The sequence below is a fragment of the Herpailurus yagouaroundi genome, unplaced genomic scaffold (assembly GCF_014898765.1).
Source record: "Herpailurus yagouaroundi ecotype Mexico unplaced genomic scaffold, PumYag 163, whole genome shotgun sequence".
Taxonomy (NCBI): domain Eukaryota; kingdom Metazoa; phylum Chordata; class Mammalia; order Carnivora; family Felidae; genus Herpailurus; species Herpailurus yagouaroundi.
Window position 1 is genome coordinate 57,178,574 of NW_024412404.1, and position 27,352 is coordinate 57,205,925.

At 43.3% G+C, this 27,352-nt stretch overlaps 1 long non-coding RNA gene across 1 annotated transcript; it reads right to left on the bottom strand.

Annotated features, from left to right (window-relative positions):
* Positions 1 to 5,723: 5,723 nt before the first annotated feature.
* Positions 5,724 to 18,109, bottom strand: LOC121037564 (uncharacterized). Its single transcript, XR_005793841.1, has 3 exons — positions 18,003 to 18,109; positions 16,274 to 16,341; positions 5,724 to 5,855 (listed from the first exon to the last, which is right to left on the bottom strand). It is a non-coding gene; the product is annotated as an uncharacterized LOC121037564 (long non-coding RNA).
* Between the last annotated feature and the right edge of the window lie 9,243 nt (positions 18,110 to 27,352).

Consider the following 27,352-nt stretch of genomic DNA (forward strand, 5'->3'; position numbering starts at 1 on the left):
TCATCCAAATTAGGGATGTAGTAAAAGACCACGTGAGAAAGTGTGTTGTTATATTTGGAGGGCTCCAAGGCTCCAGGAAGGACCTAAAGTAAAAAGACTGAAGACTGAATTGTCATGATTTTTGAGAACTGTTGGTCAAGAGAGGATTTATTTCAATTGTCAGCGTTGATACATCCCCATACGACTCTTCTCCCAACTGGAGTAAAGCTTTAGTTCTTCAAGGCTTGACAATTAATACAAAGTTTATGGTGATACTGAATGAGATTGAATACTTGAAAAAATTCCATCTATACATAAATTATATGTATATTAAAACAAATACCGAGATAGCAGACTTAAACCCAACAGTATCAATAGTTACATTAAATGCAAATGGACTAAACACTCTAGTTAAAAAGCAGAAATTGTCAAATTGATTTCAACAACAAAAGATTCAATTATGCGTTGCTTACAAGAAACATATTTCAAGTCCTTTTAAAGTTTGGGGAAATATTTTATGCAAACACTAAGCCTAAGAAAGCTGGTGTGCTTGTTAATATTAGATTAAACAGACTTTGAGAAAAAGAGTATTAGCAGATAAAAAGGGACATTTTTCCCCTGATAAGAGGATCACTTCATCATGATCAAATGGAACTTTCCAGTGAAGGAAGATGAAGGAGTGAACTTTTCAATAAACTCCAAAGCAAAGAGCATTTTTAAACACAAGACACTAGGATAAATCCATATTCCGTTGCTTAATCTTGGGAGTGAATTTGACCAACCTAGAAGTACTTGAAGGAGCAGAAAGTGCCAGAAAGAAAGGATCCCCTCTCTCTGACCCAAATTCAGGAGGTGAGAATATAAAGGGAATTATGCCAAGGAATTGCCCCGTGTCCAGTACTTTCCAGTCTACTTGGAAAGACTTTCTAGAGGACTGATAAATACTCTAATCCATAAAAGCAACAAATGAAGTTCTGTCAAACAAGAATTACCCAAGTTAGCTAAATTAGAAAGAATGCAGGCTGGGGTAGATTCTAGCTGACCCACACAGAGATCCAGGGAAGGTAAGAGCTGGCTGGTAGAGAACACAGAAGCACAGGGAGAGACGGAACCCAAGAGCCAAGGGGACAGAAGAGAAACAAAGTACAGGTGTCAGAGTGGAAGAGGCTCTAGGAGAGAAGGCTAGTGGTCAAGTTGGGCGAGAGAGTATGTGACGAGCCTGGCACACACGAGACCCCAGAGCTTGCACCAGCTCAGGACTGATGAAGAGAATGGCGACCGATGTCACCCAGGGGAAAGAAAATTGATGGGGACATACAACTAAACCCTAGGTTTCACCCAGGGTACTGGTTTCCTGTGGCTACTGGTAACAAAAGACAACAAACTAGGTGGCTTAAAACAACAGAAGTTTTCCCTCTCATGGTTCTGGAGGAGAGATGTCCAGAAGCAAGGTGTCTGTATACCTGGCTGCTTTCAGAGGGAGGCTCAGTTTCGTGGCTCCCTGCTAACTTCTGGTGGCCATCAGCAATCCTTGGTCCTTGGTGTGCCGGTCACGACTGCAGTCTCCACCTGCCGTGGCAATCTCCCACATGGCTCTGCATCTCAGGGGTGCCTTACCTTCCTCTTATAAAGACATCCATCGCTTCATCAGTTCCTGAATTTGAGCCCCACATCGGGCTCTGTGCTGACAGCTCAGAGCCTGGAGCCTGCTTCAGATTCTGTGTCTCCCTCTCTGTCCTTCCACTCATGCTGTCTCTTTCTCTCTCTGTCTCTCTGTCTCTCTCTCAGAATAAACACTAAAATTTTTTTTTAAAAAAAGATTTTTAATTATATCTGCAAACACCCTTATTCCAAAGAAAGGAACATTCTGAGGTTCCAGGTGAACATGAATTTGGTGGGGGGGGGGGGCACAGTTCAACCCACTACACCAGGTACAAGGGACCGAATTACCTCATACTCTAGACAAGCACTTTTCAAACTTACTATTGTATCTGTAGTCACCTGGAGATATTGTTACCATGCTGTTTCTGATTGCATAGTGCTGGGCTGTAGCTGAGAATCTGTGCTTGTGTCAGATCCCAAGTGATACCCATGCTGCTGGTCTGGACCATTTGGAAAGGCAAAGCTTTAGTGTCTATTTGGAAATGTGTGCAATTAGTTAGCCATGTTTAATCTAACTCCCAGTAAAGCTGGTATGTCCACAAATTGTTTAGAAAAATGAGCTATCAAGTGCTTTTTTTTTTTTAAAGGTCTATTTTTGAGAGAGACAGTGCATGAGCAGGGGAGGGGCAGAGAGAGAGAGAGAGAGACAGAATCCAAAGCAAGCTCCAGGCTCTGAGCTGTGAGCACAGAGCCTGATGTGGGGCTCAAACCCATGAACCACAAGATCATGACCTGAGCTGAAGTCAGATACTTAACCAACTAAGCCACCCAGGCGCCCCTCAAGTACTTTTCACTGAAAAGTAAACAAAAATAAACAGAGATCTGGGTGTGAAACAAACTGTTTCCTCAAAGTGAAAAGCACCAAGTGTGAGAAGATTGTGTGATTTGTGTTGTCCCCCCTCAGTGTTCATGAAAATCACTAGGCCAGCACAAATGCATCATGCAAGCGAGGCTTTTATGGGAAACTTGAAAACACGGAGCTTTGAGCCCAGGTAGTTTGGGGAGGGACAAATGTCCATGAGGCAGAAGTCCCTGAGAATTTGCAAAAATTGGGAGAGGGGAGGTATCAGGGCTCATAAATGTTGTGAAATCGGGGATTTAAAACAAGTAAAAATATTTGGAAGTTAGACGCCAGCCAGTACCTGGGTGATGACTAACTACTTAGGTCCCATAGAATTGGCCTTCTGTGGGACAGGATTTAGGCAACTCTACCCCTAGCTTTGTCATGGTATAGTCTTTATTCAGAGGTCAGAAAAGGGCAGCCTGAAAAAAAAAAAAAAAGGATTTTAAAATAGCCAATTGAAAGCAATGGTGGACAGGGCGGCTTGGGACTCAATATTTTGAAATCAGTATTCTGTCCTGGTAGTTGGGACGGATGTGACAGCCACCTGACTCACTTCTAGACTTGGTTCAATAAGAGGAGTCTTGCAAAATATATCCTTCTTCTTAAACACTTTTCAGAGAGGGCTGTGGGGTGGGAAAAAGAGGTTGGCCATTAGATGACGCCAGTGAATGCGTCACCTGGCTCTGACAACATTGACTGTACCTGAGTCCTGTGATCCCGGAAAACAGCAACGGTTAAGAAATCCCCCCAGTCCTTTGTGTTCTGGAACGGGCTTACTGCATGGAAACTTCCCTCTCCATAGGGCTTAGATCTGAGTCACGACTGACCCCCTTGTTAAGGGGTCTCCATAATGGCCCCTCCGGAGGAACAGGCTGACCTCTGATCTGCCCCACTGCCCCACACCTCGCCCTTTCTAGACTTGCTTACTTCTCCCTAGAAAGGGAAACCCTTTACTGGCTGATCCCCGTGATGCTTGGAGATCTCCTGGTCAGAGGTCTTGTGGCTGCAATAGCTCCCTTCTGCACTAGCCCCTCCGCTTTGCAATAATCTTTTCGAATCAAGTCTCTCCTTGCCTAAGTCTGGATTTCTTATTTGACAGTGAGAAAAATAAAGAGACACTTGGGCATAGGCCACTGTTTGCCTATGACTTTGACTTGTTAGGTCAGCACAGCCCTTCACCCCCAAGTTCATTAAATGGTCCTTTGGTGCCACTCCATGAGCCTTCTTAGGGTGGCGGTGGCACAGTCAAGAGGCCGTCAAGCTGGAAGACAGGACCCCTGGTCTCTATTCCCACATCAGCCAATTACAACAGGAGCCATGTGGCTGTAGGTGCGTCCTGTGGCCTCTGGAACCTCAGCACAAGTGATACCTTAAAGAAGCTCTTGACTCTTTTATTTCATTTCTAACGGCTACAACTTTGTGATTGATTAGACTTCCAACCACGAACATCTTGAATTCTAATGGTGTTTTTTTTTTTTGTCTGAAACTTTCAACTAGGTTCATATCAGTAACTGCTGCTTTTTATTTACTTATTTTTATTTTTATTTTTATTTTTTTGAGAGAGAAGGGGGGACATGCCTGGGTGGCTCAGTCAGCTAGGCGTCTGACTCTTGGTCTCAGATCAGGTCGTGATCTCATGGTTTCATGAGTTTGAGCCCCGTGTCGGGCTCTGTGCTGGCGGCCTGGAGCCTGCTTGGGATTCTCTCTCTCTCTCTCTCTCTCTCTCTCTCTCTCTCTCTCTCTTTCTCCTTTTCACTCTGCCCCTCCCCCACCCACACTGTCTCTGTCTTTCTCAAAAATAAATAAACTTTAAAAAAATTTTTTAAAAGAGAGAGTGCGGGTTGGGGGAGAGGGGCAGAGGGAAAGAGAGAGAGAGAGAGAGAGAGAGAGAGAGAGAGAGAGAGAATCTTAAACAGGCTCCACACTCAGTACAAGCCCAACATGGGGCTCAATCCCGTGGCCCGGGGATCATGACCTGAGCCAAAATCAGGAGTTGGTCGCTGAACCAACTGAACCACCCAGGCGCTCCAATAACTGCTGCTTTTAACTGCTCTGCGTGCAATAGTGTGTGCCTGTGTGTATGTGTGTATGTGTGTCCACACGTGCAGATGTCACGTTCTTAGGAGGCTGGCAGTGTCTTGATGCTCTGGGCGACTCATTTGACTTTCCTTCCGCCTGTCACTGGCTTTCACTAAATTCATTTGCTCTCCTTTGTCACCTTCCTTTATGGAGGTCAATAGTGTTTGCTTATGTGGGTGTGAAAGTCTAGGGTATTGACGCAGATCTGTAGTGAACCTAGTAGACCAGTCTATGCTTTTCCCAGCGCGTGGACGGACACCCTCTGCTCAGTGTCTGAGGCACTTCTGCCTTCCTACGTAGGTCTCTGGAGTGCTCACTTAGTGTTGACAGATTCCAGTAAATCATCACAGCAAAAGCCCCAGAGACAGAATGACTGTGCCAACTAGTTTGTTTTTTTAATGTAAGTTTTCAAATTCTATGTATCTTATTTATTTTCTTTAGCAAGGGGAGCTTCTGTCAAACAAAATCACGTGTTGGGACCCATCTGAATCATAGAACACAGAACAAAGGAGCTTCTTCGCCATGAAAGGGCTTCGGGGGCCAGAAATCCTGCCCTGGGCTTCCCTCTGATGCCCTCTGGGGTTCCTCAGGGGCCACACTTTCACCAGTGTGAAAGTCACAGATCTAGGTCAGCCCCTCATTTTTTTCCCCCAACAAACAGTCCTTAAATTACTTTTACTTATTTTTTTAGCTTGTATTTTTAAAAGTTTTTTTTTTTTTTAAATTCTGGTTAGGTAACAGACAGTGTTGTATTAGATGTACAAGAGAGTGTAGGCCAGTCACTTAGTTTATTGACAGAGAAGCTGCGCCTCAGAAAAAGTGTCTTGCTCACAGCCATGCAGCTGGTGAAAGCAGAGCTGAGGTTCTAGGCCTTAGGTCTTCCTCACGTGGACCACCTCCCTCCCCCCCAGGGGGCCACCAATTCACCTTCTTCACATGGTCCTCAGACCCTCTCTGGAAAGGCACCGGATACTCCTGGCTCACCTTCCTTTTGTGGGTCCCCAGCCCCGATGGCTTTTGGCCTGAATTATTCTAGAAGAGACATGTAAAGACAGGGAAGGAAGGAAGAAGGCCAATCCTTTTTCAAAAGGTGCTGAAACACTAAACATTCAGCTACCTGTGGCTCTCCAATATTTTTAAAAATGCAACTTACAGAAATACAGTAGTGCTGTTTGCTATGTGCTGATTGACGATACACATTCTTTATTTTAGGATCGGCCTTCAGTCAGTTTTAAAATTGGATTTTCATTTCAAAGAAGATCAATCCTATTTCAAAATTATCAGGATCTCTCTGAAAAAAATAGCAGAACATAGATCTGTAAGAATTTGAATAAAAATGTAAGCTCCAAATGACATCATTAGTAATATACCCCTGCAGGCGAGCATTACTTGGTGGTAAGACATATATCACTGCCAGGACGTTATGAAGTGAGAAAGAGGCAAAAATTTTGCAGGCTGGTGGATTAAAGAAATCTATCAGGCTGATTTAGTACTATGCCCAAGAGAGACGAGAAGGCCTAAATATTTAAGCTTCTTGTATTTGGCTTGAATGTGCCTGTTTTATAAGATGGTCACACATAAGATTCACTTCTGCTCCCAAGCCCTAGGATGCAGAAGCACCAAATTCTCCACAAGCTCCCAGGGAGTTTCCATGTCTTGGGTAGTTACGTTGAGACCATGTGACTATATCTGACCAATGGGCTCTAAGAGGAGCAGGTGTCTGTTCCAGTCGGAGGTATTGAAGAGCAGGGATAAATCTCGATGTCCCCTCTTCTCTTTTCTAGGCGCTCTGGAAGTCCCCCGGGCCGGGGGGGGGGAGCATCACAACATGAAGACCACAGAGGCAAAGTGTCACTTTCATTGCATGATGTCAAAGGTGCAAACTATCAACGAGACTTACCACTGTTGACAATGACCTTGATCGCATGTCTCAGGGAATGTTTATCAGATTCCTCCGCCGTGAGGTCACTTTCCACACTCTATGAAGAATTATGTTCCCTGAAGGTCGAGCAACTGCTTAAATTATCCAAAATTCTTCTACATGGCAGATGTGTCTATTGCCTCCCATTTATTTATTCAACCATTTATATCAGTAAGGACTCATGGATATTTATTTTATGCTTTGGGTTACAATCTGATGTTCCTTTATTTTGTTGTTCCATGCCCTGGCCACTAAAAGCTCTTTCGGCTGGCTCTTGTGTCCCTTTGACATCATTCTGGATTTCGGTTTTTTAGCCCTTCCTTACATTTTGGCATTATAAGATGTTCCGGGCTCATCTTCTATATTCGCCTCAGCGCTCAGATTAGCATGTCCCCAGGAGCCCTGGTTCCTTTTATTAGAGAATGGTATTGGAAACCAAGATCTGGGGGCTACATGTGCCTGTTGCTCCTGGGGTATGGTAGCCTCTAAGTCCTCTTAACTGACAGAGCAAGGAAATAATCACGTTTGTGTAACCCACGCGTGTCCACTTACCTATACATACTTCTTTCTATATGTCATGCTTTTGTAGTTTTAATTTTTATTCTTGTAGTTTTTTGTTCTTAAAAAAATAACCTCTTGAGGTGTACATTTCATCCATTGATTTTTTTCCCCAATTCTCTTGGTTTTTGATCATATCTCTGGGAATATGAAATTCACTGAGCAGAGCATTCGCTTTATCTTACAAACTCTGTGTGCAATTTTTAATTATTGTACAATTCAAAATGATTTGTAATTCCTACTGGGACTTCTTTCATCTATGGGTTCTTTAGAAGGGCATCTTTACATGTTCACACATGACAACCTCATAGCTACTTTGTAATTGATTTATAGATTTATATCTTTATTGCGTTATGATCAGAGGACACAGTATATGGTTATAATTATTTGCTTCATGGTACAGCTTAACGCCCATTTGGGGAAATGTTTTGTGTGTGCTTGAAAGAATATGCACCCTGTAGTTTCTCCATGCAATGTCCTACACCTGTCCATCCGTCCTAGTTTCTGATGATGTTGTGAAGTCTTCCAAATCTTTACTGCATTTATTATCCGCGTGTTCTACTGGTGACCAAAAGACTTACATTAATTTCTCCCCCACAACTGTGGATTAATCTTTTGCTGGGGCCTGTCAAATTTTGCTTTATATTTTATGAGTTTATCCTACTAGGTACATGCAAATTACTCACAGTTATATCTTCCTGATGACTTGAAAAAGAATATTATGCAATGTCTCCCTTTATCATTTGTGATGCTTTTTGCTTTAAAGTGTGCCTTACCTAACACGAACACAGCTTTCTTTCTGTAGTGTTTGAACGGTACATCTTCTATTTTCATCCTTGTTAGGAACTCATAATTGATGCATGTCCCTCATCATTGGGCTCTTCCTGTTTGCTGGTATGACAGTCTTTCCCTTTTAATTGGGCCATTCAGTCCCCTTCTAGTTCATGTCACTTACAAATATATTTCGGTTTAGGCCTACCATCTTACTCAGTGTGATTTGTCCCATCTGATTCATGTTCTCTTTTCTCTCTCTTCTTCCTTTTGGATTGATTGAGAATTTTTTTATTGTTCCATTTTCCCCTTTGTTAGCTTGTAGATTATATACTTTTAAGCACTTCTTTTAACAGATAACCGAGAGAAGCAGCCTTCAAACTATAGGGCATGGGGAAAATCCAGCCCATCGCCTGTTTTTGGATAGCTTGTGAGTAAGAATAATATTACATGACATGTGACAATTAAATGAAATTCACATTTGATCATCTATAAATAAAGTTTTATTGGCACACAGCCACGTTCACTCATTTACATACTTTCTATGCCTGCTTTCCTGCCGCAATGGTGGAGTTGAGTAGTTGCAACACAGACCATGTGTAGTGTTCTCAAAGTTTCTTTCACAATGTCTAAAGTATTTCCCATCTGGCTAGTTATAGAAAAACTTGGCCAAACCTTGCCTTAGGTATTTCACCATACACCTTTGACTTAAAAAATTTTTACTACTGAGTCTTTTGTGTCATTGTTACCATGTATGTTAATTTCATTTCAAATCCCTCCAGATATTATCTTCCTTTATACATTTAATATTTATTTAAGTTTGCCTACATATTTACCTCTTCCTTTGTACTTCTTTCCTTTATGCTTCTTTGACCTTCCATTGCATATCACTGTCCTTTTTGGTGTAGGTCTGCTGACAAGTTCTTTGAGGTTTTGCTAGTCTAAAAATGTCTTTATATTGCCTTTAGTCTTGAAATGTATTTTCCCTACCTATAGAATTCTAAGATGACACTTTTTTTCAGTGCATTAAATATACAATTCTTGGGTACTCTCGTGTCATACACAGAATTCTGAGGTGGCCCCCAAGATCCCACCAGCTACTGTACACACACCTTCTTCCAGTTAGTCAAAGACTAGATAGTTTGGGAAGGGATTTTGCAGATGTAATTACGGTCCCAAATCAGTTGACCTTAAATAGGGGGACTATCCTCAGTGTGCCTGGGATATGCAGGTGGGCCTGAAAAAGGCTGGGACTCTTCCTAAAAAAAGAAGTCCAAGTGGGAGAAGGATTTGATGTGAGGAAGATTCTTTCTTGCTGGATTTGGAGATGGAGGGGACGAGACAGCAGTGAACATGGATGGCCTGTAGTATTTCAGAATGGCTCCCTGCTGACAGCAAAACACAGGGATCTCAGTTCTACAGCCATAAGGAATTGAATCCTGCTAAGGATCAGAATAAGGTTGGAAGTGGATTCTTCCCCAGAGCCTCTAGATTAGAAGGCTGGCCAACACCTTGATTTCAGGTTTGTGATGAGAAGAGGGTCCAGGTAACCCATGCCAGGTCTTCTGGCCTATGGTAACTGAAATAATAAACAAGTATTGTTTTAGCCACTAAGTTGGTGGCAAATGGTTATACGGCAATAGAAAACAAAGACATCTGGCTTCTATTATTTTGACATCTGTATTCCAGTTATACTCTTTTGGAGCGTACCTCCTGTCCCCTCCCCATCTGCTTGCTTGCATGATTTTTCTCTTTATCTCTCCTTTTTTTGGCAGTTTTACTAGGATGTGTTTACGTGCTATTTTCTTTGTACTTATCCTACCTGGGATTCATAGAGCTTGTTAAATCTACATATTGATTTTTTTCTTCAGTTTTGGAAGATTCTCAGCCATTGCTTCTTCAAATATTACTTCTCTTCCACCTTCTCTAGCCTTTACATCAGGAACGTAAAATTACATGTATGACAATTTCGTACCGTGTCTTTATTTTCCATCCCTTTGTCCCTCTGTGCTTCCAGATTGATATTTTCTCCTGATCTGTACCCAGCTTCCTATTATCTCTTCATCTGTGTTTAGTCTGTGGGAAACTCACCCACTGAGTCCTTAATTTTGTTTATTATATTTTTCAAGCTTAGAATTTTCATTTTTTATAGTTTACGATCCTGCACTAAAATTCAACCTTAGCCTTTATCTGTGTGAATATAACAGTTACAGCGATGTAAGTCTGTGCCTTAGTAAGCCTATTTCTATTGCTGATTGTTACTTGTCATTCAGGATGTCTTATCTTGCCAGGTGTCTGATTATTTTTAGTATGGCAGACATTACATTTGCAGAATTATAGAAATAATTGGAGGACCAGGATGATGATATCTGCTTCAGAGAGTATTTATGTCCGTTTTTCATTATTGTTGTTGTTTTATGTCTGAGGGTATCACCACTCCAAAATAATCTATTTCAATTTCACGGGTTGACGTGATTTAAAAGTGAGATGTCCTCTGAGTGCCTCCTTCCAGTTTATTTTACTCCTGGAGTGTAGCCTTTTGGTTGCCAATTCAAACCCCATGAGACTATCAGAGTGCTGATAAGGTTCTCAGCATCTCGGTGATCCCCTCAAGGATTGGCATATGACCCCATGAGAAAAAGCTGACCCCCAAACTGAACTTATTTTCCTGAGCCTCTTTTGACCCCGGGATCTTGACCCCACCCATCTTGTCCTGCCCATCTTGTCAGCACTCAATGCCTTCAAGGAGATTTTAAAAATATTTTGTCCAGGGCACCTGGGTGGTTCAGTTGATTAAGCCTCCGACTTTGGCTCAGGGCATGCTCACTCAGTTTGTGAGTTAGAGCCCCATATCAGTCTCACTGCTGTCAGCAGAGAGCCTGCTTTGGATCCTCTGTCCCCCTCTCTCTCTGACCCTCCCCCACTGGTACTCTCTCTTTCTCCCTCAAAATAAATAAACTTAAAAAAACCATTTTGTCCAACTTTTTAAAGAGAATTGGTCCTATTTACTTTGGGCTTTTATTACTGGAAGCAGAAGTGTGGTGCTTCTCTTTTGATTTCTGTGTATTAGATGTTGTACGGGCAGGTAAAATCCCCTAGTGGTTTTCCATCAAGCTTTTTAATCAGTTAAACTGAAGAAAATCCAAGAATTTCAAAACACGTATTTAAGCTTTTGTTATCTCTTGTAACTATTTCATCTGTACAAACCAAGGATTTTTTTTTTTAACTGCAAACCAAAATGTTACAGAATAGTTGGGTAATGAAATTCCTATAATTTTTAAAAATTTATTCTTGAGAAAGAGAACATGAATGGGGGAGGGGCAGAGAGAGGGGGACAGACGATCCAAAGCAGGCTCTGTGCCGACAGCAACGAGCCTGATGTGGGACTCGAACTCACAAACCATGAAATCATGACCTGAGCTGCAGTCGGACGCTCAACCAACTGAGCCACCCAGGTGCCCTGGATCACGCATATCCTAATTTCAAATATTTTTATTAATCAAAGGGTCTTTTTATTCTCATTGACAGGCTTAATAATAAATCATGTTGTAAGTTTGAACAAATGAAATAATGTGTACCAATAAGGTTCCACTTTGGTTTTCGAGTTTCATGAGATTAATTTTGAAAATGGAATTTCCAGGCTCAGAAATTTGAAAATCAATAAATGAATGTAACCAACTAACTTGAGCCAAATAAAAAAAAAAATATTTTGGTTTTAAGTGTTAGCACACCAAATAGCTCACGAACATTGTGTTGGGAGCCTTTCTGGGCCCTAATCCAAAGTAGAGACAGATGAGCATGTCAAGATAATTCTTGAAACTATCTTGAAAAAGATCATTTGGGGTAGACTTAGCTGTCCTTAAAGCAGCAGTTTTCAGCTGGTAACTTGTGAACTAGATACATTTTGCCTTTACATTTTATTTTTTAAGTCTTCTGCATTTGCTTCCGGCATTTTTAAATTAGAAGGTTTTATATAGAACAAAATCCATACTTCTGACTTCCCTTAGACAATTGGAAGAAATGCACTAGCATTTCTCACATGGTAATATTGGGTTGGAGTTTAATAGATGCTGTCATCTGTATTAGTTTCCTAGGGCGGCCATAACGAAGTTCTACAAACTGGATGGCCTAAACAACAGAAGTTTATTGTCTCCTTTCTTAGAGGCTGGAAGTCTGAGATCAAGATGTCAGCAGGCTTGTTTTTTTTCTGTTGGCGGCAGGGAGAATCTATTTCAGCCTCTCTCCTAACTCCTAGTAGTCTGCTAGAAATCTTTGGCATTCCTTGGCTTGTAGACCCATCACCCTGACCTCTGCCTTCATCTTCCCATGGCATTCTACCTGGGTCATGTCTATGTCCAATATCCTCTTTTTATAAAGACACATCATATTGGACTAGGGGCCCACCCTACCCTGTATGACCTCATCTTAACTAATGGCATCTGCAACAACTCTACCTCCAAATAGGTCACATCTTTGGGTACTAAGGGTTAGGACTTCAATATATGAATTTGGGGAGACACAATTCAACCCTGACACCCACCTTAGAAGGGCCATGTATTCCTCCATTCCTCACAGTTGCCATCTGATCGAGGATTCATTTCTGTTCCTCACCTGGCCCATGAAGGCATTCAAATTTGCGAAACTTGTCCTAAAAATCCCATGGGTTCAGGAGGCTGTGCACTTGGCACGTGGTCCTAAATCTTATGGAATCATAGGATCATGGGATGTCAGAGCTGGAAGGAACCTCAGAGATTAACTATTGTCATCCTCTAGCCCTCCAAGAAATGCTCCAGCTGGCCTATTTCAAAATACTTTCCACAAAGACCCCAGAAATTCCTACTATTTGCCTGAGATTTTATAAAAATTCCATCACATTGCATTTATTTGAGGAGGGAGACAAGTCTGAGGCTCCCCTCTCAGATCCATTACATAGGAAATAAATCCCTTTCCCCTAAACTTTTCCCAGGAACTGGTCCTGTGGGAATTGGTTCATTCTGCAGGGCCTAAGGAGCGTTGTTTGTTTGTTTGTTTATTGGAGTATTTGCAATGGAGTTATTTTTTTAGAAAATAAAGAGGCTTTCCAACTAAATAGGACCACTGTGTACAAATTAGCTCAGGAAAGGATGCTTCTCAATGGTTCAGCTGTTTCATAGGCCACTTAACATACAGCATGGGTAAACACAAGTTCCCATCTACAAAGGGTTTTTCTAAATTTATAGCTTCTAAACAGCCATTAGTTTTGCTACCAGATGGGTCACAAGAGGCAAGCCGATAAATCTTTAATCTTCAGTGGATCATGCTTTCCCATATGCATGTTTATTCTCTGAATCTATGTGTGTTTCAGCCAGGGTACAGCTGATCTCCCACAAAAAAACATGCTGTCGAGCGAGAAGGAATCAATAGCATCCAGTGCCCACCTCCTCTTTATAAATTCTAACTCCTTGCATTTTCAGAGGAGAATCCAAGGAGATCCTGATCCTGTATATAATCCCATATGATAAATTATTATAAAAGTTGATGCACAATATAGCTTGACTTCTAATGCATCAGTCAATAGTAATCTGCCCTTAAAAGCCGTTAGGAAACGCCCTTTTGTTTCCTCTAAGAAGTTTGTAGTTCATTCTTTTCGCCTAAAATGAAAATGGGATTGAAATATTTTTCATTACTAGCTCATAATAGCCTAAATCAGCCCATTCAGGTACCTGATGCCAAATTAGATTCTGCCACAGAGTAAATATTAAATCACTTAATTTTCTGCTCAACGTCTTCATCATTGACTGTAATTTGCCTGACATAACCTGAATGTAATTTCAAGTATATGGTACAATCAATATAACAGTAAATAGATGACATTTGCAAAAGACGGCGGAACTCATACAAACATTAATGCTGGTCCCTCCAGGTGTTTTGACAGCGCTTATTAGGAAGACCTCCTTTGCTATGAAGAGTGAAAAAAAAATGTCTTGCAATTCAAATAACATCTTATAGTTTTCCAAGTGCTTTCATGACCCCTGGCTCACGTTTTCCAAAATGAATAGTAACTCTCTGCCACAGTTAAAGCAGTTTCTGTTTTCTGAAAGACACTGATGCTTGAGAAAGCTAATGACCCATCCAAAGGATACAATCCGGATCCTGGGCTCAGGCTCGAGTTTTCTGCACCTGGAGGACAATGTTCTTTCTCCTATCCTATGTCACTTCTCAAAATATTGTGCTTCGGTATTTCTTTATCCATTAGTTTTAAGAAGCCCCACCCCAGGGCACTCTAAAAACACTGGCACACATTGTTTGCTGTCACTGTTCTAATGCTCTGAGGCCACCAGTCACGGGCTGGGATTTGCTTTATGTTAACTGCATCATGCAGGTGGATGCCTGGGAAATTATCTCCAAGTGTCACTAGCCACCACCTGCGTGCATTGCCCTTGATCAAGGGGAAAGGAGGGTTTTGTGTTCAATTCAAAAGGAGAAAGAAGCTGGCCTTTCTTTATCAGGAGCTCAGAACACCTCCAAGGGGTCACCATCATCTCTGTACCTTTCCTCAGCAGTTTCTTGAAAAGGACAAACTTAATTCTTACCAGAACATCTTTAAAGAAACTATACTTGTGTTGGCTTCCTTGCATTTGCACGGAAATTAAAGGAAGACAGTATTTTTGTTACAAAAATCACTTCTTAATAACAGCTTGATATGAACTAATTGCTTGTGTGGCTTTGCAGGCAGTGGCAAGAATTATTACATTGGCTGCGTGCTTTGGCTTCAGGCTTGGGCACACTTGGATGGGGCTCAGCCCCCAGGAGAGCCCCCAGAGTTTTCGCCTTTCCAAATAAATGAACTCCGTGCCCCCTTTGCATTGACTTTGAGGGTGGCACAGGCCCTTCCCCAATAAATTGGTAAGATTTGCATTTAGTAATCACGATGTGACGACGGTAGCCGTATCTTGCCGTGCGATAAGACACAGATTCTGAAGCTAAGCTACCTGAGTTTGAATTCTTCCTCTTCCACCAACTAGACATGCTACTGTGGTTGGGTTACATCACCTTATTATGCCTCAGTTTATGCATCTGTAGAATGGGAACAAAATACTCCTTTTTTACTTTTTGTTGTTATGATGGTAAAATGAGTCACCATATGTAAAGAGCTAAGAAAAGTGAGGGCACATAGTTGGAACAGAATGAATTATAGTTTTTGTCGTGGCTGTAACAATGATGAAAACAGTGCTGGCCCCTTGAGCCACCTGAGAGTCGAGAAATATATTTCCCCTGACTTTACTCTTTTTTCCCAACTTCAGAAAACTGAAGGCTTACACAATATCTCCATGACCTGGTCAAGGTCTAACAGCTAGTAAATGACTGAGCCAAAAGGAGAACTGATTTATGTCCCCAGGACTATCACGTTAACTGGTCAAGTTAGCCAGCCCACTGGCCAAATGACTCAAACAGCCTGAAGTCAATGAGCTTGGCGGTGTCACAGAATGGACATTGGATTTGGAATCAGAAGGTCTTGTCCTGACTCCAACTCTCACTAACTCAAGTCAGTTAACTTCTCTGATTTCACTTTCTGCATCTGTAAAATGACCCCGCTCTAACCCATTCTGTAGGAGTGTTCTGAGAGGTGAAGAAATGCCATATTCAAGAGCATTTTGTAAATTCAAATGTCATGTAAGGTATCACTCATTAATTTTTGAGATCTTATGGAATGATTTTTCTTTTTTGCTGTTGTTAATTGAACTGACTAAATCACCTGGTTATTTCCTGCCCCATAGATGAAATCTGGCCTTTCTTTAACGTGCAAGCATACAAATCAGCCTTGAAACAAAGGTTGGAAAATGTCCCAGCCCGTAGAAATGGGGACCCTGTCCTTCCTCCCCCCTCCCCAAAACTGTGTAGGTTTGTATCCATTAATTGAATAATTCATCCATTCACTTATTGTACTTCCTACTATGTACCAGGCATTATGCTGGATAATCAGATAAATAATACACAATCTTGGCCCTCGGGAGGTTAACCAACTTCATAAACAGATAATTATAATCCACTATGTTAAGTGGAGTACCAGATAATTGAATTGCGCTAAGGAAACCTTTATCTAGGAAGGGAATTCACAGAAGACTTCCTGGAGGAAGTCACATCTAAACTAAGTCTTAAATGGGGGGGAAAAAAAGTCACTAGTAGCTAAGTATATGGGTATACTTTGTGACGCTCCAGGAGTAGATGGCAACACTTGGTTGATGGCCTGACCCCAGGGTGAACCCAGCCCAGAAATGACAAGAAAATCGATGTCTCAGCTGAGAATGTCCTTCAAAAACCTACTGACTACGTGGGGCTTTGCTGTTGCCAGTGTCTTAGGGCAGATGTTTGCAAACCTAGCTTATTTAATGTCTGAAGTTTCTACAGCGGACCATGCCTGCCTTTAAAGGAGGAACGGGACACTTTTTCTCTTAGAATGACCATAAGCAAGTACTTACCTTTACGTAGTGCAGCTTAGTGCTAAGGCTGAAGAGAAGAGTGAATTCACATGAAACTCTTGCAGGCACTAAAACAAAATGAAGGGGGTAAAGTAAAATCAGACCAGAATTCATGGGAGTGAATTTCCACCTATGAAGCAAGAGTCTCATTATCATTTTAAAAGATTTGGGGGTTGGAACACATATGGGTATTGCTCTATAAATATCATTTAGCATGCACTAAAAATAGCTGTTCATGCAGCAGTTTGAGAGTTTAGCGACTTCTGGAAAGGCAACGGCTTTGGACATCGCAGGCTGAGAACTGTTTGTTTATGTGACTAAAAAAATGAAGAGATGTGTTCCCCAAAGACCAACGGTGATAGGGGAGGCGCAGAGGGGACTTACTTTGGACGCAGATCTTAATAATGATCCTGTGGATCCTTGACACCCGACTGCCTATATGAATTTATTCTCTGAATTTTTTTTCTCCATGATTATGTCGTAGTGAGTGGTGTGTGGACAAACACTGTAATCACTACAAAGAAAATTAGTCACATACGTGTTTTGCGTTAAGACAAGTGCACTCTGATGTTTGCCTTGCAAATTTAGATGCGCCATCTAGTGGAGGGAGTGGAGATTTTCCAGTGATCAAAGGGGTCCTTCTTGGGGATTATTGCATCTAGATGGCTTCCTAAATACTTTTTCTCCCAGAGAATCAATTCCCCTGTTCAGATGGTGTGTGTTTGAAGCTGTTTGAAATCCATTGGTCCCTGCAAAGCTCCTCCCCTTCTGGAAATCAGTCTGTCCCAGGTGTCACTCCCTCTCGGCTGGAGCCCATTTAATTCAACTGGGCCTCAAGGGAGGGGTCAGACTTTACCAACTGGAAGACACTGTAGAACAGGGCAAAAGGACAGGAGTGGGAAAGGGCTAGAAAAGGGTGAAGGAGCGTCCCCATGCCTGGGACATAGGGTGCTCCCCTGGGACCGCAGAGGGACATTCACAGCCGGCGCCTGGGCCAGACAGACCCTGAAAGGCATTGCTGTCGCTGCTGCAAGGTCTGAGGTCTGGCAGCGAGGAGCCTACCAGGGGTGTAAGCAGTGAAGAGCTGAGTTGCAGAGGGACAGCTTGGTGTCGTGCAAGGAGAGGCCAGGGGCAGGACACCTGTGTGCTCGGTGTGACAGTGGTCCAGCCGGGAGCGGATGACGGCCGGAATTACAGACATGCAATGGTGAGGGGCAGGGAGGAATTTCTGACATGGGTGGAATCTGCAGAACACGGGTTATGGAACATGCCTTCCAGAGGCAAAGCTAAGAGCAGAGTTGTTACCCTTGTGTCCTGGTGCCTTTCACTTTGACGTGGCAGCAGCCTTAATTTGTTGGCAGGTCGGGAGTGGCAGATGGGGAGCCCCTGCCCGATTCCCTCTATTTTCTTCATGAGGAGGAAGGGAGTCGTGTGTAGTCCGGAGCTTGGGGATGGCTTGGAAGGGGAGTCTGAGAAGTGGAAGCCTGGCCAAGGACCCACAAACAAACACTGCCCAGTGATGTGGGCTTCGGTGAGGGGGCGTGGTATGCCATTATCCCTGGTTACATGGGGCTGCCAAAGCAGAGGGAAAGGGTAAGGTGTGAGGGAGGGTACAGAGGGAGAGAATACATCCCCATCACCGCTATCAGCCCTATCCTTTCAAGATGAACCATTGACTGCTGTCAGTGCTTTGAGTCATGGCAGCTTTGTGGTTAAGAACTGGTCCCACCTGCAAGGCAATCCTTCTCCTCTGCAGGCTTCAGTTTCCTCATCTGTAAAGCAGAGATAGGAACAGAAGCTATGCCACATACAGTGTGGAATACAATGGGATCGTTTATCCACTTGGCAGAGAGCCTGATGTCCTGCTGGTGTTACGTTGATAGTAGCTATTATTTGGGGGGAGAATGAATATCTCTCAGAACACTCCATATATGGCCTATAAAGAATAAAGAACTTACCACATCATTCCAGAATTTCACATTTATTCCACTACTCGACTGTCTGGGTTAGGACCAAGTTCAGGTGACGGTCCTACCACGCCGCCTCCATTTCTGGTTTTTGAATTGAATGATGACAAGGAGACCTCTCTCATTCTGAATATTTAGACAGGCCACATTTATCTTATCCAGTCTCTTTACTCAGCAGCTAGGTATACTGTCACTGAGGCAATCTACACAACCAAAATATTAAATTCAACCTTGGCTAATTTGGTAGTTAAGGGACAAACTTCTTTAGGCTTTTCATGGAGGACAAAAACCTTTTTACTTCTTTCTTAGTGTGCCTGTTTGCATGCGGAGAAGGAATTACTGTCACAAATGCCGGCTTTTAAAACACCAATGTGGGAAGATAGCTAACATCGTCCTGAAAAGGTATGAGTCAGAGCCTGGGACATGATAAGTTGTTTGGATAAATGGGATCTGTTACACGCACACACACACACACACACACACACACACACACACACAAAGGCAACACATAGAGAAATGAAGGCACACAGCAGCATGACAATTGCAAGCCACCCCGGGGACCCTGCTGGGGACGGGGAGTTTGTAACTGTTTATGAAATCGACATATTCGTACCAAAGAAATGTCATAGGTGTTGACCTCTATGATTTCTACCCTTCATGACTTCTGGGCCCCATTTCGATATTTGTACTTTTCTGACTCAGGTGGTGTTCCTGGGGGCCGTGCTTTGGAAAAAGCTTGTAGTTCGAAAATCACTAGACGTCCTCCTCCTGACTCCTGGAGCATCCTGGAGAGTACGAGTTGAAGAATCTCAACTTCACAGTGCTCTGGGTCCACGCCCCAAACACAGGAAAAAGTACTGGTGGGTTGGTTTTTTTTGTTGTTTTTTTTGTAAGTTTATTTATTTATTTTGAGAGAGAGGGAGAGAGAGAGAACGAACAGGGGAGGGACAGAGAGCAAGAATTCTGAGCTATCAGAGCAGAGCCCTGTGCAGGGTTTGATCCCACTAACCGAGAGATCATGACCTGAGCTGAGGTCAAAAGTCAGTCATTTAACCGGCTGAACTCCTCAGGCACCCCATTTGTGGTTTTTTAAGGCCATTTTAAGAACAATCAAAAGAAGTTTCAGGGGAAAATAGCCATTGAAAGAGTGCAAGCTAAAAAACTTAATAGAAGACAAAGTAAAAGATGTGGGTAAAGGACTGGAAACAAAGCCTAGAAAAGTTACAATTCATCAGGACTGAAGGAAGGGCCTTTTCTGCTGGTTCATGGGTCACTGGTTTGTGAAACAAGAAACAAAGTGAGTGAAATCTGGAGCCAGACACAGTCAGCTGGGCATCCCGGCCCTGCTGTCTGGAACTTCTTGCGTGGCAGGTGGGGCGGGGAGAGACGTGGGGCTCCGAGTGACAGAAAAACGAAGGGACACATTAATCAAAAGGCTCTGAGTCAGTGTTGGTTGGCCCTTTTCCCTTTCCCCTCATTCCTCCCACCCCTTAAGGAGCCTTTTAAGATACCATTTTCCTACCTGCTCCTCCCCATGAAATTTTAATACCACAGATGTACTGTAGAGCTGTTTACGTACTGTGGCCCTTTGAAGGGCCCCAAACCATTGGAACCTCTAAGATTTGTGCCTTCCATGAATGACTTTTCACCCCTTGGAAGAACTATTGCCCTTGGTACTTGCCATATACCTGGCACTGACGCTTGGGACCTCATTCGTAATTCCCATTTGGCATTCGAGACGTAGAAGGTTAGAGAAACACGTTCCAGGACAGAAAGGAGTCTCACAGCCTCTTCTCTTAACCACCACACCCAGGCTTCTATCAGGATCCCCATATGACCTGCCATAACTACCATGTTCTGCTCCTCTAAGATGTCAAGACCATCACAGCTGGGGTGCAGAAATAAGGTCCCTGGCGTCAGGGCTCACGGGACCATCACCGGCATCCAGGGTTCCTTTTCTGAGCACCTTTCTCGGGGGCCACGGACAGTGGTTATGAAGACAGAGGCAGACATTGGCGCCTGGCTCCTGAGGACTCTCCATGAGATGCTGTGTTCTGAACTGCAGAAAATGGTGGCGAACGAGGTCAAAGACACACTCCCTAAGTAGCAGAGTGTGGAAAAGCCCAGGAGTTACTCTGCCACCAAGGACGACACAACCATGCCGCAGGGGCACAGACAATCCAGAACGTCCCGTGAGAGCTGGTGGGGCTGGGGACACGGCAGATGGGCCTCTGCTTGTCACTCTACTTGTACCCTCCATACGTGTAGATAGCAGGATGCAGCCGACAGAGGCTGGGTACAAAGGACATGGAATCTCACCACCCAGTTAATTTGTCTACAGTGGGGCCCAGGCATTGGTATCCTCCTCCTTCCCCCCTCCTCCTTCTATAATAATAATAATAATAATAATTATTATTATTATATATATATATAATTTATATATAATTATATATATAATATATTATTATTATTATTATTTTTTTTTTTTCTAGGGAGAGATTCTGACTGCAGCCAGGGTTAGGAGTCTCCAAACTAGACCAAACCTTCCTCCTTTGCCAAAACATCTGATGCATTCCCATCTGCAGCTGTGGCTCACTTAAGTGATCCTCATGGCAAAATTGGTAAGGGACATAGGAGACGCTTCCAGGGAAGTGTATGGATCATAAATGCTTTTGACTACAAATAACAAAAATCCCAGCCAGAGTGATGTGAACAAACACGAGTTTACTTGCTTACTGTTTTACCTCCTGAAAAGTCTGAAGACAGACAGTGGCTGGCACTCGTTGCAGTCACTGAACAATGCCAGCACCTGAGTGTCTAGAATTCTCTTGGATTTGATTTCATGGTTGCAGAATGGCTGCTACAGCTCCAGCCATCATGTTTATATGACAGCGGAGAAAAAAGCGCCTGCAGAAAACTTACCGCTTACATCGAATTGGCTACAACTGTGTCATATACGCCCCGTGGCAATAAGAGAAGGGGATTGAGAATTAATTTGGCTGACCTTGTATTTGGCACAGAGGATCACACATCTTTGGTCTTTAAAGGCTCTCGTGGTGATTCTGGCATGCTTCTTTCCAAGTAGGTCATGTAAATTAGGAGTCATTGATCTTCTAGACCAGCGGCTTCAACAAAGGGCAATCTGGCTCCCAGCCCTGGCTGAAAGGTAATACTTGGCAATGTCTAGAGAAGTTTTTGATTTATGACTACAGGGATGATACTGGCATTTAGTGGGCAGAAGTCAGGGATGCTGCTAAACATCCTATCGTGCACAGACAGCCCTGCACAACAATGAATTTTCTGGTCCGAAATAGCAATATTGCTGAGGTTAAGAAGTCCTATACTAGACCATCACAGAAACTTCCAGACATCACAGAAACTTCCTGCTCAGTGTCTCTGTCTAGAGTTCTGCATCACAAAACTTCCAACGTTACACCATGCTTCTGAACCAGTGCTCTAATCCAAATGACCTCTAGCTATTTACCAAAGCAAGGAGCCCAGCCTGTGGATCTTTTCATCCTAAAGCCCTAAAGCAAAAAAAAAAAAAAAAAAATCTTTACAGTATTTCGAGGAGTTGTCTGTACTCTGCCTACACACTTTCAGCTCTGGGGAGCTCCTTCATTTTTTTGTTTTCTCCTCCACATGTTCTCCCTCTTTTTCTTCTAATTGAGATATAACGTACATAGGTAAGTTACACAGTTTTTAAGTATACAACTCAATGACTTTGAATATACGCCACCATGCAGCTATGATCTGGATCAAGATATAGAACATTCCCATCACCCCCAGAAAACTGCCCTGTGCTCCTTCTCAGTCATTATCACCTCCTAAAGGTTAACACTGTTTTCACTTCTTTATCCAAGCATATGTGTGTGTGTGTGTGTGTGTGTGTGTGTGTGTGTATACACACACACACACACACTTCCCAGAGTGGTTGGGCCAAATTACACGATGTTTCAATTACCCTGTGTCCTTGTCAACACCTGGTATTCTCTTCTTAATCTTAACCATTCTGGTGGGTGCATAGTCCTGTCTCGTTGAGGGTTTTAATTTGTTTTTCTTAATAAGTAGTGATATTGGGCACCTTTTTATTTGCGTGTTATCCATCTCTTGTGAGGAACTTGAAGTTTTTTGCCCATGTTTTAATTGGGTTGTCTGTCTTTTTCTTATTGATTACCAAGAAGCCTCTGTATATTCTAAGAAACTTCCCTTTGGGTTAGAAATATTGGTTGGAATTGCGAGAATTATTGCTGAAATTTCTTGCTCTTTTCCCCTTTGGAAATCAGAAAATGTTTGCAGATACAAACCGTCCACGCAAAGAAGTTGAGTGTGGCCTCTTGCTGCCAAATCCTTAATTCTCTTGTTGGGTTGTAAATGAGAAGTTTGCCCTTTGGTTGGGCAGTAAGAGCTCGTGGTTTATATTAGGATTTTAATGTAGTGTAAGACACTCACTGTACCTCATTACCACTCATTGCGATGCCGTCATTTAGATTTTGACGGGCAGGGAAAAACAAAGCTTAAGGGGGAAAAGAATCACCAATACTATAGTTAGCGTTTCTGGGCCAAGAAATTGTTCAAGACATCTATTTTAATAGAGCTGGTTTTAAATAGCCTTTTAAAATAAGAGCAAACGCTGATCCCCTTTGTGTACCAAATGCTTGGTGAGGCACATTACATACCTGATCCCGTTTAAGTCCGTTATAGCCCTGCAAAGTAAAAATGAGGAAACAGAACCACGAAGAGGTTGGAAATGTACCCAAGGCAAAACTGGGGTTCCTGACTTCAAAGCTCATGCCCCCAAAAGAAGAGGTTATACTTTTACATAGGATGAAGTTCATAAATTATCTATACCTGAGAGTACGCTTTAAAAAATAATGCCTATCCGGCCCGTGTGTTTTCCTATAAATTTCCCTTTCCAACAGAGCGACTTGGAATCTAGGTGCTGTAAGTGGCATCTAGGAGCATCTTGAACTTGCTCTGTGGACCTAGTGTACAAATGGCTTATCTAAAGACCTCCTGCATGGAGCTGGGCTGGGGCTGCCCAGGCAGCAGAGTGAAAGGGCAGGGATACAGCCTCTCAGCCAAAGTCAGCTCCCAACGAACCTTGTCTCTCCCTTCAGGGCCTGTGCCTAAAGGCATTTCTCTCCTAATACCACACCCATCATTCTGCTCCAACTGTCATTGGGAGCTACAGTCTTCCTGCCACTTTGTTATCACCATCATAAAGCAAGACTTGTGCCTCCAAACTCTTTCCCTGGGGGACATGAAATTCAAATGAAGGTCACAGATAATTGTAGCTTCTGGCCCCATGAAACTGCGCTTCTCTGTCTTCTTCAAAGGAGGGAGAGATTGGTCCCCATCAGTAATGCACAGGGAAGAAGACAGAAGTCCCAATAATGCTATTCTAATGACTGATGGGGAAACTTCAAAACATTTCCTACTCTTCCCTTAAGTTTTAAAAGGATTTTTCACTACAAGGGAAATACATGTATGTTGACTGTAGGTCGTGCCCATTGAAAGTTATTCAGACTGGGGCACCTGGGTGGCTCAGTCAGTTAAGTGTCCGACTTTGGCTCAGGTCTTGATCTCATAGTTCGTGAGTTCGAGCCCCGTGTTGGGCTCTGTGCTTACAGCTCAGAGCCTGGAGCCTGCTTCGGATTCTGGGTCTCCCTCTCTCTCTCCCCCTCCTCCACTCATGCGCTGTCTCTCTCTGTCTTAAAAATAAATAAACATTTTAAAAAATTTAAAAAAAAAGGGGGGGGGGCGCCTGGGTGGCTCAGTCGGTTGAGCGTCCGACTTCGGCTCAGGTCACGATCTCGCGGTCCGTGAGTTCGAGCCCCGCGTCAGGCTCTGGGCTGATGGCTCAGAGCCTGGAGCCTGCTTCCGATTCTGTGTCTCCCTCTCTCTCTGCCCCTCCCCCGTTCATGCTCTGTCTCTCTCTGTCTCAAAAATAAATAAATGTTAAAAAAAAAATTAAAAAAAAAAAAAGAAAGTTACTCAGACGTGACTAGTGCTTTATCCGCAGTGCATAGATCACTTGAACCAGATGGGATGTGGAAATTAGAATTGAATCGGCATCCTAACTTTCTCATGTGGTTGGAGAAATGGCCTAGGATAAACCTTGGGCTCCATCTGTTATGTACCTATAGTAACTATTTCTTTTTTTTTTTTGCTTAAGTTTATTTATTTATTTAGAGAGAGAGGGAGGGGCAGAGAGAGGGAGACAGAGAGAATCCCAAGTAGGCTCCGCAGTGCCTGCACAGAGCCCAACTCAGGGCTCGAACTTATGAACTGTGAGATCATGACCTGAGCCGAAACAAAGAGCGGGACACTTACCCGATTGAGACATCCAGGCGCCCCCGTAGTAACTTTTTTTTGATGCATAGAGGTCCTTCTGATGTCTTCTGAGTGATAGGTAAAAGCAACTCTGGACTTGGAGTCAGAAAGCCTGGAATATGCCACCCTTATGTGATCGTCACCCCTATATCACCTTTCCAACTTCATCTCCTCTACTTGGCCCCTTGCTCACTCTGCCCCAGCCCATGGCCTCCTCTCTACATTGAACATGGCAGTCATGTTCCTGCCTTAGGCCCGTGCACCAACGGTCTCCACCACCTGGAATACTCTTCCTTCAGATATCCAAGACCTTGCTCCAATATACCCTTCTCAATGAGGCCCGCCCTGATCCGCCTAATTAAAATCACAATCTGCCTCCACTCCCCAGGCTTCTGACTTCCCTTTATCCTGTTCTTATTGTCTCCTAAATCTCTCCTGATTTCTTTGTTTCTTGTTGGTCTCTCCTCCGGGAGTGAGACCTAGAAGTTCTCTTACCAAATGCATTATATATATGTGATTCTTAACCTATAGATTCCAATAGTTTAATGCAATAAATTATCTTCTCACCAATATTACACATTATCTGTTTTGTTTACTGGCGTATCCCAAATGGCTAGAACGATGCTTGGCCCATAGGAGGCATTCGATAAATTGTTTTGGTTGTTGCTGTTTTAGTTTCATTTTGACACCTTACCAGCATGGGGACGTTAAGCAAAGCCATTACGCTGTTGGAGCCTGAGTTTTATCAAACTTGTATACAAACTTTTAAAGTTTGTAAATGGGGATAATAGTAAGACCAACAAAGTTGAGTTGTGAGACAAATGAGATCATGGGTATCAGAACTGTGTGCAATATTGATGAGAAGAGACTTTGTCGGGTTAGATACTAGAATTTAAAGATTGAGAATAAAGTATATTATTTTTTTTTAATTTTTTTTAACGTTTATTTATTTTTGAGACAGAGAGAGACACAGCATGAACGGGGGAGGGGCAGAGAGAGAGGGAGACACAGAATCGGAAGCAGGCTCCAGGCTCCGAGCCCTCAGCCCAGAGCCCGACGCGGGGCTCGAACTCGCGGACCGCGAGATCGTGACCTGAGCTGAAGTCGGACGCTTAACCGACTGAGCCACCCAGGCGCCCCAAGAATAAAGTATATTATTAATAAAGTATATAGTGTGTTTGTTCCGAGATCTTTTATAGGTGAATGCACTGGGATATTTTGTACTTTATGTTTTATTGGTGGGAGCAAAACCTGTATGTAGCATTCTTCACAAAGTGGGGAGACACAGACATGATGAGGAGATGGAGATTGGGGAGCAATTCAGGGGTGGAGGACGCCAACCATGTGGAGAAGACCCCACTACACGTGGACTTGTCAGTTCCCACTCATGGTTACTCTCATTACAGGGATCTCTTCTTATGTTACTGATGGGATCATGAGAAGACAAAAGCACAAGAAAATGAAGTACGCAGGAATGAGAGCCTGAGCATCACGTGGTTGTGAGACCTCCGTGTGGAGGAAAAGGTGGGTGAAAGCCAGGAGGGCTTTGGGTAGAGGACATTGACTGGAAGCGTAGGGGAGAGGGTCTTACGGTCAATAACAGGGCCATCCTGAGACCAAGTGAGGAGAGTGTCTAGGGCAGGGTCCCATCTCCGCCATTGTGTCATATCCAGCACAGGGAACCCAGATGTTCATGAAACCACCTGCCCACCTTCCTGCTGGCCGCCATCATTGCACAGAAGGAGCTCAGCCTCTTTGTACCTTCGTGAACAAGCTGAAGGGATTGGCATTTGTGTGTCCATTTTTCTCTCTGCCTCTTCTGTGGCTCCAGAGTTAAGAGTGAAGTCGCCCCAGAGGGAACAGGGAAGGCAGTGAATGAGAAAGGCTCCGTCTAAAGGGATGTACAGAGGTCAGTTTTTTGTTGTTGTTTGTTTCCCAGCTGGTCATCTTTATTACCTGTTCTATTCCTTTACTGGGATGGCAGCGTTTCATTAAACCATGGAATATCAAAACAAGAATGACTGGTAGAAATTATCTGACCATTCACTTTCCGCACGTCTCATCTATGTGAGACTTAGGGCTCAGCCCTGGGTGTACAAGAAATAAGTGCTATTGTCCTCAGTGACTCCACAGTCCAAAGGAAAAGAATAACAGGGTTTTTAAAAAATTTTTTTACATTTATTTATTTTTGAGAGACAGAGACAGAGCGCAAGTGGGGGAGGGGCAGAGACAGAAGGAGACACAGAATCCAAAGCAGGCTCCAGGCTCTGAGCTGTCAGCACAGAGCCCGACACGGGGCTCGAACTCACAAGCTGTGAGATCATGACCTGAGCCAAAGTCGGATGCTTAACCGACTGAGCCACCCAGGTGCCCCGAAAAGAGTAACCGTTTTAAAAAATGCAATATAGCAGAATGAATGTACACCATGTTAGAGGTACACATAGGGTGTTGTGGGGGCATAGACAAAGTGTGTTTTATTCAGATAGAGGGTGGAAGCGACACTATTCTGAGGCTAAGTAAGGGTTACCCAGGCAGAGAAGGGAGAAGGTGAGAGAAGGAAGGGGGCGGGGAACGGAGGCCTGAAATGCACACTTTGTCCAAGGAACTGCTGGTAGTCTGGGTGGGCTGGCATGAAGGCACACGTAGGCAAAGTGTCCAAGAATGAATCTGAGCAGAATGACAGAATGTAATTAACACAAAACTTCACTCGTGTCTCAAGCAAATGGCTTTGAGCTTGATTGTGACAACAGAGACGATCCACGAAAATATTTTAAGG